Below are 13645 nucleotides of genomic sequence, written 5' to 3'. Positions count from 1 at the left end.
AGTAGGCAGGCAATTTTGTATTGTGTACAATATTAAAAATAAATAGGATATTTTTAGTTATAAGGGAGGTTGGCTTCACTGGCAGTCACATTGCCCACAGGACAAAATAAGCCAGTAATCTCTCTTACCAAACTATTCAGGATGCCTGAGCAGAAGAATATTTTCTTTGCTGTGTTTATTCCAGGCTAAAAAGCTAGCTCCCCAAAAAGCTAACAGCCCTTCTCACTACTCCATAGAAACAGCTTGCTACAGAGAAACCCAGTCCAAGAACGGTCCAGGACAGGAGCAGGAAGTGAACTCATAAAGGAAGCAGCAGCAGTGCTCTCTGTCCACTTACTGGAGGAACCAGGGATAAGAAAATCCCAGACTCATTAGCACCTTGCCCCCTTTCCTTCTCACCAAAGCAGTTTGGAATGAAACAGGGGAACGTCTTTGATCCACTCCAACCCCAAACAGAAACAAAGTTTGGAAAATGTTTGGATACTAAGCCACTGAACCAAGGTTGGTAACGCTGGGTAGGGTGATTTAGGAGGATTCTGTATTGCATCTGGCCCTCTGTTCCCATATAGGGGTTCAGTTTTTAGCGCCACTGACTCTTAGCTGGCTTTCTGCCTCTTAATGAGGGTTTTTATTTTGTCTGTTTGTTTTTATGTTAGAGATTCTCTGGCTTTAAAGGCTCTGTGACAGGGAGGAGCAAGTGCATTGATTGGCAGCACTCATCGCTTTCACTTCTGTTGCTATTGTCAAGGAAGCACAAGCATTACTGAGAGCTAGCTGTATTTTCCACGAGCTCCAGTCACTGAGTGTGATAGAGTCAGTGCCAAAAGCTGGTACCACAAGGGATTTGTTACACTTCTGTGAATTTTCCCTGGGAGGGGAGGAAAGGAAGAGAGGCATAAACGTTACAAGGTAATAACACCAAGCTGGATTTAAAACTTCTGTGGCTAGCTATTTTCCTCTTAATTTAAGATTTTTCCTTAACATATTTCTTTCTTTTAATGCTTGTATAGCTTTGGAAATGTAACAAGCACTGAAAGAAAGTATTGATTTGCACCTATCTACATACTGCACTGGGATTATTCTCACTTTTCCTTCTAATAAAATGGCAAGACAAAAATAAGTTATAATGCCCTTCCTTTATAAACCAAATCAATAGTTTTAATAAAAATTTCTATTGATTCCTTTATTAATCATTTTAGCTCTATTTCTAAAATTCCTATGGCTGCACTACAGTTCAAGGCCATTCAGCATTCTTCTCAAGAGTGCAATACGAAGGAATCATTGGTATTAGTTAACAAGCAGACAAGTAAGAGTGTAAGTTTCAAAGGCAGTATGGACAAAAATCTTTTACCTTCCATTTTAAGAGAGTACAGGTGTTCTAACATCTGTAGCTACAGATGGTCTGTCCCCTATGTGAGCCAAACCTTTTCCGTCCTCTGTCTATCACTATGCATTATAAAAAAGGGATTAGCTAACATGATTACAAAATATTTTAACGCTTTTCTATATTTTACCACCCCAAAAGTGATTTTATTTTATACCTCAGGAATGAAGCCATAAGCTGAGAGTTCTTCGGAATTGTTCCTACACAAGAGACGGATGAACCACAGAACGCTCTGTGTACAAAGTGCAAAGTACAAAAGCTATTCACCTCCCATGGTAGTTTACATTTGCCAGTGTTTGTTGTATTTCCTATGCCAAATACAAGAAATACGCAGTAAAATAAAATATGGAGGTGTGGAAAATGTTGATTTATTTTATTTATGTTTATTAAAGATAATGCCAAAGTCATGATTGTGGATATTTATCTTTAACTACACATTTCTGCCACTACAATGCAGATGTTGCTGATTCAAGCCCAGGCAAAAAGAGATGTATTTATTACAGGATGAAAGTTAATTTTTCCTACAGATTGGACCACCAGGATACAAGAAAGGGAAGAGAAAATGAAAGTTGAAACTGTGTTTGTTTTGCCCAAGCTACTAGGTATAGTTTCTCTGAGAGCTTCTGTGCTATTTGTTGTACCTTGATTACAGATATACAGTTTTTAATTTAAGCTATTTTGCCTTACAAACTTTTACTGTTTTAGATCTCACTCCTGTAAAAACTGAGCACATGTAAATGGTTGCAGGAGCTGGGTTTCATTTAATATACAGACTTCTTTGCCATACAGAAAGTAACACTGCAGTGCCTAAGCCAACTTTGGTTAATTTCAGGAAGAATAATGCCACTCTGGTGGTATAAAGATATGTACAAGAAGCTTTTAACATATTGTTACTACCATAACGATCCTTTTTCTTAAGTATTTTTATACTTGTTGGCTGAATGTAGCAAAAAGGAATTCCATTAGCAATATCCTTTAAATTATAAATGCTGCTTGTATTCTTGCTACATTGTTCTTCCAATTTTTGAATACAGTATGTTGGCTGCAGTTCCAGATGCCTGCAGTACCTTTTTTTATTGTTGAATAGGTATGGAATATATACCCATCAAAATTTTTTACGGTACCACCAATGTAGGTCTGTAAATATGACAACATATTTTCCCCAAAATAACTTTAATAGTAAGAACGACATCATTTGTTTCATTTGAGATAAACAGGAAAGTAGAGAGGAGAAAAAAAATTCAAAAAGTCACTCAACAAGTCCTGCTTTGGAGAAGGAAATACGGACCATATTTAATACTTGTGAGTACTCAGTCTACTGCCTGAATATATTTTTTATGCTTCGGATAATTAAGTAGACCATACTTCGCAGAAAGATTACAATTTAAGTCTTTACTTTTGCAGCAGACTAATGTTTTACAGCACATGAAAGATGGAGATGGGAAATGTAAAAATACTTTGTATACAAAAGATAAAAGTTCCTCAGACATGAACAGATCTCAGTTAAGTTTCTTACCTGCTGCCATCATACTGAATTTTGACATATAAAAATAGAGAATTATCAGCAAGGAGTAAAAGCTACCAGGATCACAAACCAAACTAAAGTTCTTAAAATACTGAAAGATAACCCCCGTCTAAGTTTAGCTAAAAGTCATCATATGATAGCTATACCAGACCACCTATAAAGGAGATACAGACAAGTTCGGTTTCCACAAGGAAATGAAGTAATGCATTTACCTCCTGAGAGGCCAAGTTTAGGAACAGCAGATGGCATTTAAATAACGAAACTCATTTGGAAATGCTCTTTAATTTACACTATTCCTATTCCCAAAAGATAATAAGATACTTAGATGGTCAAAGTGTACAGATCGAAGCTGCTTGTCAGCCTTACAGGGGAGCACACATTTTTACAAATGAATGTGGCAATTAATTGCTTAAGAGTTCAATTTGCAACAATTGAATTGCGAATTATTGATATGAGAAGCACAATCTATACTTATTTCTAACCCAAGTACTCTACTGCTGCGTAAAACCTGACAGATCAGCTACTCCTCCCTTTCCTTTCTACTTTTGACTGAACAAACACAAGGCAGGTCAGGAGAGCTGTGGTAAAAATAAAGCTAGTTTTTAAAAAGACATGACAGTCACATTTTTATCTTTTTGAGCCCAAGTCACAAAACCAAATGATAAAAAAGGTGTTTTTATTTAAATAAAATACTTGTAAAAATATATTTAAAATTAAATTTGAAATTATAAGATGAGACCTAACCTTACTATAATCTATTAAAATCATTTAAATTAAAATATTCCATATATAAATAAAAATAAGCAGTACGTGTTTGCTGCCAAAGTTATAAAAGAGCCAAAGCACAGAACTGTGAGATGTCGTTGGGTAAGCACGTGCAAACAGAGACTGTAGAAATACTAAAACCAGCATTTGACAGCAGTAGCTTCTTCTACGGGGTCAGAGAAAATATTTTCTTTGTTTCACCTTATTCAACTAATTCAGTTCAATGATTAGTTCATTCAAAATTGAGAAACAAAATTGAAAAAGCAGGAAATACTGTTTTTCTCTTTTCATCTCTGAATAAAAATGAGGTGAGAGGATGAGATCTACTAGTTTAAAAAAATCTCAAAGGACATGGTGACCAGAAACAATCGGTTCTATTCACAAACAATACTTCCTTTGTTTAACAGACCAGTTTCAAATGGAGAATATGTTTTCACAAACATATCTTTTTTTCTTATGTACCCAGCACATTTAAGGTAGATTTATTTGACTAATAAAGATCAAAAAATGAACAAACATTTTAAATTTGGATGAAAATTAGATTTCAAATACAGCTTGACAGAAGTCCCAAATAAAAAATTAGTCCTCTTGTAAATAAGAAATGCATCATGAACAATTTTGTAACAAAAAAGTAAACATTAAGAATTTGAATCAATGCATGGTAAGCTGTATAATTCTTAAATAAATGTGTGTAGATATAGTATAACCTCCTGGTTAGCTAAATGTACCAACAAATGTAGTGTAAAGGCTATATTTAGTTGCAAATCAACATGTTTTAATGTTAATGGTTACCAAAGCAATGAGAATTAAACTTTCTTTAGGAAATAGAAAACAAGATTAAAATTGATTCTTTAAATCAAGGGTTCCTGTTTGATAATTTAAATAATGATTAAAATTGGCAAATTAAATCACATTGATTTAAATCAAACCACCCTGTGGTAGTGAGCATATATTTTTTTTAAATTCGTGCTTTAGAGTACTATTAAAAAGTAACTCATTAGTCACCACATTGTGAAATCTGAGACACCCGCATATCTCCCTATACTTCAGATCAGATTTCTACCTAAAACAGAACATAGTCCTTTGGAACAAAATCTGAAGGCTTTACAAAAATTTGCCCTGGAAAACTGCAGATCTAGATCCAAGTTCCAGCTGACTTTTCTAATGCCTTGATCTTGCAAGGTGCTTGCTCCCAGCTCACACTAAAGTCACTGGAAAAGGGCACTCAGTTCCTTGCAGTACAGAGCTCCAGGTGCACGGAGAGATAGGTGGCCATCCTGCATAACACAGCTGTACAACCCCTGTGCTTCATCAGAAACTCCAAAAGGGAGCTGAGTGTGTCGAGCTATGCAAGTGTATTCTGGGAAAGGGCTTTGAGAACATGGTCTGCATATTTTGTTGCACACTCCAGTAAATCATAGTCCACTACATCCACACTCACCCTCCATTACCTCTGCTACTGGACCAGTATGTCTGTACCTGGGTCCCATGCCTAGGAAGTCTACAAACATGAAAACAACACTGCAAAGCAATGCCAATTTGCACCTGTTCAGAGGTCAAAAGAAGAGTAATTCAAGGTGCAAAAGACTGGAGGGATTCCACTTTGTTTTACTGATCAACAGCAAATAAACAATAATGCAAGGACTAGTACTGGTAGAATTAATTTAACTTTGGGCATACGGATAATTACAGAAAATTAGAACAGAATGTCTATGAATAATTTCTCATCTCCTTTACATTTGTGAACATACTGAGCATATCCTATGAGAGCTGGAGAGGTTATTATATTTATTTTACTGGAATAATAAAATATAGTACAAAATCAATTAAAAAGAAAAAGAAAATCTGAGATAATTTAAGAATTACAGTGTAACCACCCAATACATGCGAATCATTTTATCAGTTAGCATAGCAACAAATTTTGTCTTAAGAATTTCAGAAAAACATGGAAAATTATATTATTTATTCATGCCTGAGCTTGTCTAATACTTCTAAGGGGTGAATTAATTTCAAATCTTGAGTGGCTACAGACTTCAGCTACATTTAAAACAGTAAGCCTTAGAAGTTGGATTGTTATTTGAATGATCTGAAATGAAATGTTAATAAAGATGACAAAATAAAACAAACAACAGATTGTACAGGCAGCACAGGAAGTTTTAGGAAGTGCCTTCACAAACGCTGTAAGTTTCATCAAACAGTCATCCAGAGAGAAATACAGTAGAAGAGCCTGGCCCATAAGACAATACCCATCTTATCTACTCAGTGAATGATTACCCCCCCAAACCCCCCCACACACATTTATCAGTTCCTCTCTCTGGCATCTGGGAGTGCCAGCCTTATCAGTGGGGAGACAGACTTCCAGTGTCAAGAGCACCACTGTTATCCACTTCCATCTTGGATCAGGGGACATCATCACCTCTTCAAAAATTGCATAGGGTTTCCACATATAATGACCTTTAAAATTCTGGGCAATAATACTGAGTTAGTTATAAAGTTTAGTTATATTTATATTATATATTCAAAAATACCTAAACAAGACAGGTGTGTAGAAGTTGGCAATTCAGTGGAAGATTTATGTAAACTTCAGGATAGTGAAAAAACAAGAAACAACTGCAAAACTGCAGTCTAGTTAGCCTGTCTTTATGAGCAAATCAAGTTACTGTAATTATCATTTATACAGAAAACCTTGTTTCTTGATCTTGATCACATTTGCTGTGTAAATCCAAGTAGTGGCCTCATTAATAACCTCATCAGATTCCCCAGATACAGAGCTGTACACATTTTATGAATACTGATTAATGGTAATAAAATTCACCTGCATAGACGTCAAGCCATAATATTTAAGTACTGCCTACCAGTTAACTGTTTGGTGGCCTATGTGAAGTGAGTAAGTGGTCCTAATTCAGCTTCTAGTACAGGTAGTCATGTCAACACTCAAGTGGCACTTCTTGGCTATCTCAGTAGAGGCACCAATGTCTAAAGGGCATAAAGATTGAACTCCCTACTTCTCTTGCTAATTCTAAAGGATGGTTGAGGAACATTAGCAGGATAGTGTGATGAAAACTTCCACTGCTCTTCTCACTGATGAAATATTGAAAAGTAGTAAGCTGTTTATGGTTTGGTGCAAAACATGTTATAATGTGGGTGTAAGTTTACCCTAGTTAACATGCAGGAGTAATGATTACTAGGAATGTTATAAGATCACCAATCTAATCTAACCTGTTTTTAAATTATTTCCTGTCAACATAATAAGCAAGAGTAACTCTCATTAACTCAGTTGGTTTAATTTATTTGTTTTAACTCCTCCTGTGCTAATTATCACCTGTATTCTTCCCCCAACAATTTTCTTAACTTAACTGCTGATTTTCTTGTATTAGGAAAATGAAAAAGTAATCACAACAACTGATGACTATGACATTTCTTAGCAGGCTGGCTTGTACTTGCCTTCAAGCAGAGCAGCTTCAACATTCTTCCAAGTCTATCTATGGCGTGGCAAGCCGGGGCAAAGTTGAGCAAGTGGTGTTGTGACTGGGTGCATGGGGTCGCAATGTCACTCCTTTACATTTGGCACAGTAAAACAAAACAAACCCAGTCATGTTTTGATCGTTTTGGCCTTTAAAAGAAACCCGAATAAACAGAAATTCTATCATGTGGTGCTATACAGACCCCCAGCTTGGATCATTAGCAGGGTTCAGACCTTGATATTCATAGAAGAGACCTCTACCACTTGAACTAACAGAGAAACTGGTAGCAGTAGTAGGCTGTTAACCTCTGTGTGCACCAACCACTAGAGCAGTGGTTCTCAAACTGGCGTTCGCGAACACATGGGGGTTCGCAGAACGTTACAGGGGGTTCACCAGAAAAATTTCACCCATGGCGGCCAGAGGACCCCGGGCACTGGAGGCAGCAGGTGGGACCCAGTTGCAGGGCTGGCAGCCCGAGCCCCGGGGAGAGCGGGTCAGGGCAGTTTGGGCTGGCAGCCCGAGCCCTGCCCCCATCAGTGGGGGAGCCGGCAGCCCGAACCCCAGCGCCCTGCGTGGGGCTGGCAGCCCAAGGCCCAGGGAGAGTGGGGCTGGGCAGTTGGGCCGGCAGCCCAAGCCCCGGCGGTCAACGGGACCTGCAGCCTGAGCTCAGTTGACCGGGGCAGCAGCAGAGACCCCAGGAGCGCAGGTGGCAGCTCAGACCCCTGTCCTTGTCAGACAGGGGAAGCTGGCATCGAGGGCAGAGTGAGCACGGGCCATGCTGTATGTGGGGGATAGTCCAAGCTAATTTGTCCCTCGCAGGCACCCTCATAGGGACAGATCTCGTGGCGGAAGAAAAGCTGTTTGCGAGCCAAACCAGCTGGAAGCACGTTGCAGCCAGTGTAGCAGTGTTAAGGTGCCTCAGTAATTGTCATTCTCTCTGAAGTGCTGTTTTGCCTCAGTGAGACTTGAGTGAATCTTCTCGTTTTCTAGTTTGTTGGTTGCTAGCAGTCTCTCTGTGTTATTTTTATTAGAACTTTTGTACACAAGTTCAATGGATAAGTGGCTGAAAAAGGAAAAAGTGTAAAGACGCAAGGATCAGCTAGTGTTTCCTCAAGTCCACATTGTGGAAAATCTAAGTCTAATGATCATGATGGTCCTGGAAAGAAAGAAAAGAAAATATGATGATGATTATATAAAATATGGCTTTACATGCATTGGTGATCAAGAACATCCAAAACCACAGAGTGTGATTTGTGGTGATGTTCTAGCAAACAGCAGCCTCAAACCTTCTCTACTTCGGCACCATTTAGAAACTAGGCATCCTGCACAACTCGACAAGCCTGTTGATTTTTTCCAGTGAAAATTAGCTGAGAGGAAAAGTGGCATTACCAGTTTTATATCCAAAGCAAGTACTGATAATGAAAATGCACTTGAAGCGTCATACCGCGTGAACTACCGAGTAGCAAAAGCATCAGAAGCCCATGCCATAGCAGAGAGCTTGATTGGTCCATGTATAGAAGATGTAGTTCATTGAATGCTTAGAGAAAAGGCTGTTAAAAGGATTGACATGGTACCTTTGTCCAATAATACATATCATGAAGAATTAATGACATGTCAAATAATGCAGAGACCACAATTGTACATAGAGTGAAAAATAGTCCATACTATACTAGACAATAGGATGAATCGACTGATGTAGCTAATCTAGCTATTTTGCTACTGTTTGTACGTTATGTGAATGAAAGTATGGTTGAAGACGACTTGTTGTTTTGCCGACCATTGGAAGAACGTACAACTGGAGAAGATATCTTCAAACTGACTAATGCATATTTTCAAGAAAAGGAAATAGATTGGTCTCGTTGCCTAGACATTTGCACTGATGGGGCCACATCAATGACGAGGAAGTACACTGGATTTGTAGTTTGAACAAAAAAGGTTGCACCAAAAGTCTCTTGGACTCATTGCAGCATCCATAGACAAGCCCTCGCAACAAAACACATGCCTGAGGGACTGAAGGAAGTGCTGGACAATGCAGTGAAAATGGAGAATTTCATAAAATCACGGCCAAAAATTCCAGAATATTTCACATACTTTGTGAAGAAATGGGTAGTATACACAACTGTCTGTTGACCCATACTGAAGTTAGATGGCTCTCGGGGGCAAAATCCTTGTGCACCTGTTTGAGCTTAGAACGGAAATTCTAGTTGTTTGTTTTTTTTTCCAACAGCCACCCTTTCCACCTTGCCAGCTGGCTCCAGAGTCTAGCTTATTTAGCATATATGTTCTCAAGAATTAATGACCTAAATTTCTCTCTTCAAGGCCTCAATATAAGTTTTCAATGTGCAAGAGCGAGCTGAATCCATGGTAAAGAAGTTGCAGTTCTGGGAAAGTTGTTTGGAAAACAATCAAACTGAGTGTTTCTGTAATCTTCATGACTTCCTGGCAGAACATAAACTTCAGTTGGATCAACTGAAACCAATATAACTGCACACCTAAAAGGACTTTGCACAACTTTTAGGGAATACTTTCCAGCTATGTCAGGCAATAATGACTGGATTTGCAACACTTTTGATGATACCACTTTCTCAACACAAATATTGAACACTGGGGAAAAAGAAATTGATTGAGATCTCCTGTGATTACGAACTGAAAAGGAGTTTTCAGAAATCTGTCATTGATCAACTTTTGGCTGAGTTTAAGAAACGAATACCCCTTTCTGGCAGAAAAAGCTGCAGTTCTGTTACTATTTTCAACAACATACTTATGCGAGAAAGCGTTTTCCTTGTACGCACATCTGAAAACCAAATGCAGAAACAGACTTGATGCCGAACCAGACCTGAGACTTTATCTTTCTCCAGTGGTTCTGGACTTCCAAGAGCTATGCAGAGCAAAGCAAACGCATCCATCACACTGAGGAAATTTAAACTTAAATCCCTTGAAATATTCATTTTTAGGAGAGGGGTCACGAGATTTCACAATTTAGTGAAAGGGGTTCGCGGGCTGTTAAAGTTTGGGAACCACTGCACTAGAGAGCGAGAGAGAGATAAGACACCCACGCTGTCCAGAGGGTGTCTCAGCTTCTGAGGACAGCAGCAGAATGTAGAAACTCAGGACTGCTGGTTCAATTCCAGGGTGTAGAAGGGTGTGTTCTCTGGTCATTATGAACCCTTCTGCCCCTGCGCTCACAGCTTGTTCCCATTCCCCTTTGTTTCGATTAGTATTCCTCCTACATTACCATTTCCCTATCTCCTACTTCCTCTTTTCCATTTCTGCTCTGGCTCCTGCAACCCTTCTCCCTACCCCAATATCTCTCACCTCTGCATTCAACTCTGAATGCTTCCTCCTCCTGGGCACCAGCAAGGGCAGCACTGAGACCACAGGAGTGACAGCTGATGTCCTTGCAGTTCCTGCCCCTGGCACCAGGAGGAGCAACTGCAAGGAAAATCCTAGTCAGCCTCTGCAGCCCTGGGCTGCAGCACGCTCAGTACAGACAGAATCCTTAAAGAATTTCAGTGCCAGAACACTGAAGTCTCTACCGAGCAAGTGCAAACCAAGAATTTTCAGAGGCTCATAAGTGGGCCAAATTGGAATTGATTTTCACAGGAGAATATAAGGCACATCTCTGATACCAGGAGGACCCCTGTACCAAATATGAAGTCCCTGCTCCAAAACACAGAGGTACTAGAGCGTCTCAACAAATTGTGACACTTTTAAAAAACAAATATAGGCAAGTTTGTTCTGAACTATTTTACCGGAAACCTTCCAGAAAAATCTGGCTTGAAGCAGATACACAGCATGGAAAATTTGAGCCAGAATGGTTTAAGTCTGGCAGAGTTATAGGCAACTAAAAAAAAACAGTGGGCAATCTCAACTACAAGTGGCGCTACCAGTCTCATCTATATTCCCAATGAACTGAACCTTAGAAACAAGCAAGCGCCAGGAGATGAAATGGACATCGCCAACTTGAAACCTAGCCAATTTCAAAACATGACTTAAAAAGCAATTGCAGATACTACACCTACCTTCAATTTCTGTGATTTCACAACTATGTTTTTCTTTTTTTCAAATGTGCCCTCTCCTAGAGCTGTGTGATAGGCACAAAAAAGGCATTAATTGCTGTCAAATGCACAGAGTACATTAATGTGTGTGTGTGTGTAGAAACACATTTCCTCTCTAATCTCTTTCAGTTACAGCCTTCTCAGGTGTTACAAGTAAAGAACAGTAAGTAAAGGATTCAGAGATTTTGTTTCTTCCAGTTGACAGGTGTGTCTTGCTGAAATAAAGCATCGGTTCGGCATACACCTTGTTTCGAATGCCACTGTTAAGGGCCGGCTCTTCGTGCCTGTGCAGCTATTTCTTTTACATTACGTCAGTGAATGTCAGTAATCGGGCAAAACAAAAAGCCAATTGCAAACACCCATATATTGTTATTACCAAGTTACCACTTACAGAAATGTTGTGTAGAACATTAACAATAGGTGACTACCGGATGCATGAACACCCAAGTTTCCTGCAGATTAACAGTGAAAATGTGAAAACCTGACTCATACCAGATAACAAGCAACTGCTTCAGGAAATTCACAATAAAATCTAGTTCAGGTCAGTGCAGTTGCTGTGCATGTATTTCAGCTGGATCTGAGTACTTAGGCGAATTATTTACTTTACTTAATATGGGCCTATTTCTCCGTTTGTAGCTAATTCCTAAAATGTTTTAAATACTTAAGTAATCTGTTACAAATAGTTTATCTCCTCACCTCCCTTACATTTCCTAGTAGAAAGAAAATTGTAGACAAGTGTTTTCAAAAGCATTCTGCCCTCTAAATTAATTTCCCTTCTGGACAGGGTGAAATCTTTAGATTGAATGGGAAGCTCTCTATTTTTTTTTTTTTTTTAAGACTATGCTCACTCAACCTAATAAACTGATTATTTAAAGTTTTCTTATTGGTGAACTTAAGATATTTCAGTTTTCATAACCATTTTATTGGTATTTCCATGGAAAGTTAAAGTTTAGCAAGATTACATTAAGAAAAATAACTCCCTAGTGCTAACCAGCATACCTGATGGACTGAGTACAGAATTAGAAACAGGGAATTATTGAGTTCTAATCCAAGCTCTGCTAATGACTCATCTTGTGGCCTTGGACACATTATCCGGGCCAGCATTTTCAAAGAATTGTCCATTAATTTTAGGTGTCCAACTGGGGACACCTAGGGTTGACTTTCAGAGGTGCCAAGCAACTCCCCACTCAAATTATAAGTGCTCAGCTCTTCTGAAAAAACAAAAACCAAAACGGTCCCTTTGTTTTCATACCTGTACCTGGGTCAGTCTTGGAAAAATAATGATTTTTAAGCAGCGTTTAAAGTGAACCAGTAGATGTTTAAAGCAGTGTAGGAACTGGCTTGTAAGGTCTGACACAAAGCTCACTTACTGGTATGAACTGAATAATTTACAAGCCACACAGGTAAAGCATCACAAGTCTCACATTCCAGCAATATGACTGCCTCATCAAGGAAACTCATATGCTCCTTTCAATTAAAAGCTTCAATTTCACATGCAATTGGTGGCTGATCCATCTTCCCACATGAATTTCTGAATGCTATACTGTAAAAAGTGAGCAGAGGTGTCTTTGAAAGGCCAAACCATTTTTCTATAGAGACTCTACTATCTGAAAAGATACTGTGAGTCAAAACTGCAGCAAATTAAGTTTATTTTTGCTTCTTGCAAGGATTTGAGTATAACTGTTGTTACTGTCCATAAACTTCCCTTCTCTTGGTCATAATAAAATACTTTGACTTAAATTAGAGAGAACAAACAGTGCAGTGGTTACACAAGTTATGTAAACTAGTTATTACTCAATTTCCTAAATAACTTATATTACAATATTTATATATTTTCATTTATCTTTGGTGGAGTACAATGTTTTCACTGAAACTTTATTATCTTTTCAGGGTCAATTGTGGCTCTAAATTTGGGTTTATAAATGTTATGATCTGAGACAAGTAGCAGTGCTTTCAATTTAAAAACAAAACATTCTAGAGAAAGTTGTTTTTCAAAGCAAACATTTCCCTTAAGTGTTTGCAACTCAGATATTGCAGACTGTGCTAGTGTATGAGAACCTGAAGGTGAAATGAAATAGAAATTGATAATAAACAAAAGGAAAACTGACTAGTACATTTTTATTGTCTGGTCTGGGAGAAATGCAGAAAGTAAACAATCCACATAAGTAGTGAAAACTGAACAGACTCTAAAGTTCTGTCAGGAAATATAAAATCCAGCGGTGTCTTTATAATATAATAAAAAGGACCTTAAGATGTGCCAGCTTAGGTTTGTATTAGTGAATTTAGTGCCTATGAACACTGTTGACTTGCCAGTCAGAAAATGAAGTCCTCTTAAATGCTTCCTTTGCTCCCTTCCTCATGCCTTTGTCCATTCCTCCCCCTAATCTTAGACTTCTCCCCCTTTCTTTGGGTACCAGGAAACTTCCCCTTCTCTACTCAGACCCCTCCC

The 13645-nt window shown here is 38.5% G+C and overlaps 1 protein-coding gene and 1 long non-coding RNA gene across 5 annotated transcripts in view; one reads left to right on the top strand and one right to left on the bottom strand.

The window, feature by feature from the left end:
* KANK1 (KN motif and ankyrin repeat domains 1) overlaps positions 1-13645 on the bottom strand; it is a 170750-nt gene that overhangs the window by 81815 nt on the left and 75290 nt on the right. Inside the window, exon 1 of one of the 4 annotated variants that reach the window (XM_073345220.2) lies at positions 1542-1615. The exons of the other annotated variants lie outside the window; for them this stretch is intronic. The gene's annotated coding sequence lies outside the window, so the exon portion shown is untranslated. Of the gene's footprint in view, positions 1-1541; positions 1616-13645 lie in introns of those variants that run through there. 4 annotated transcript variants of the gene reach the window in all.
* LOC140911688 (uncharacterized) lies at positions 298-1791 on the top strand. The gene is made up of 3 exons (XR_012159088.1): positions 298-501; positions 657-909; positions 1547-1791. It is a non-coding gene; the product is annotated as an uncharacterized LOC140911688 (long non-coding RNA).

Source organism: Lepidochelys kempii, chromosome 5 (genome assembly GCF_965140285.1).
Source record: "Lepidochelys kempii isolate rLepKem1 chromosome 5, rLepKem1.hap1, whole genome shotgun sequence".
NCBI lineage: Eukaryota > Metazoa > Chordata > Testudines > Cheloniidae > Lepidochelys > Lepidochelys kempii.
This window is presented reverse-complemented; position numbering and strand designations above follow the sequence as displayed.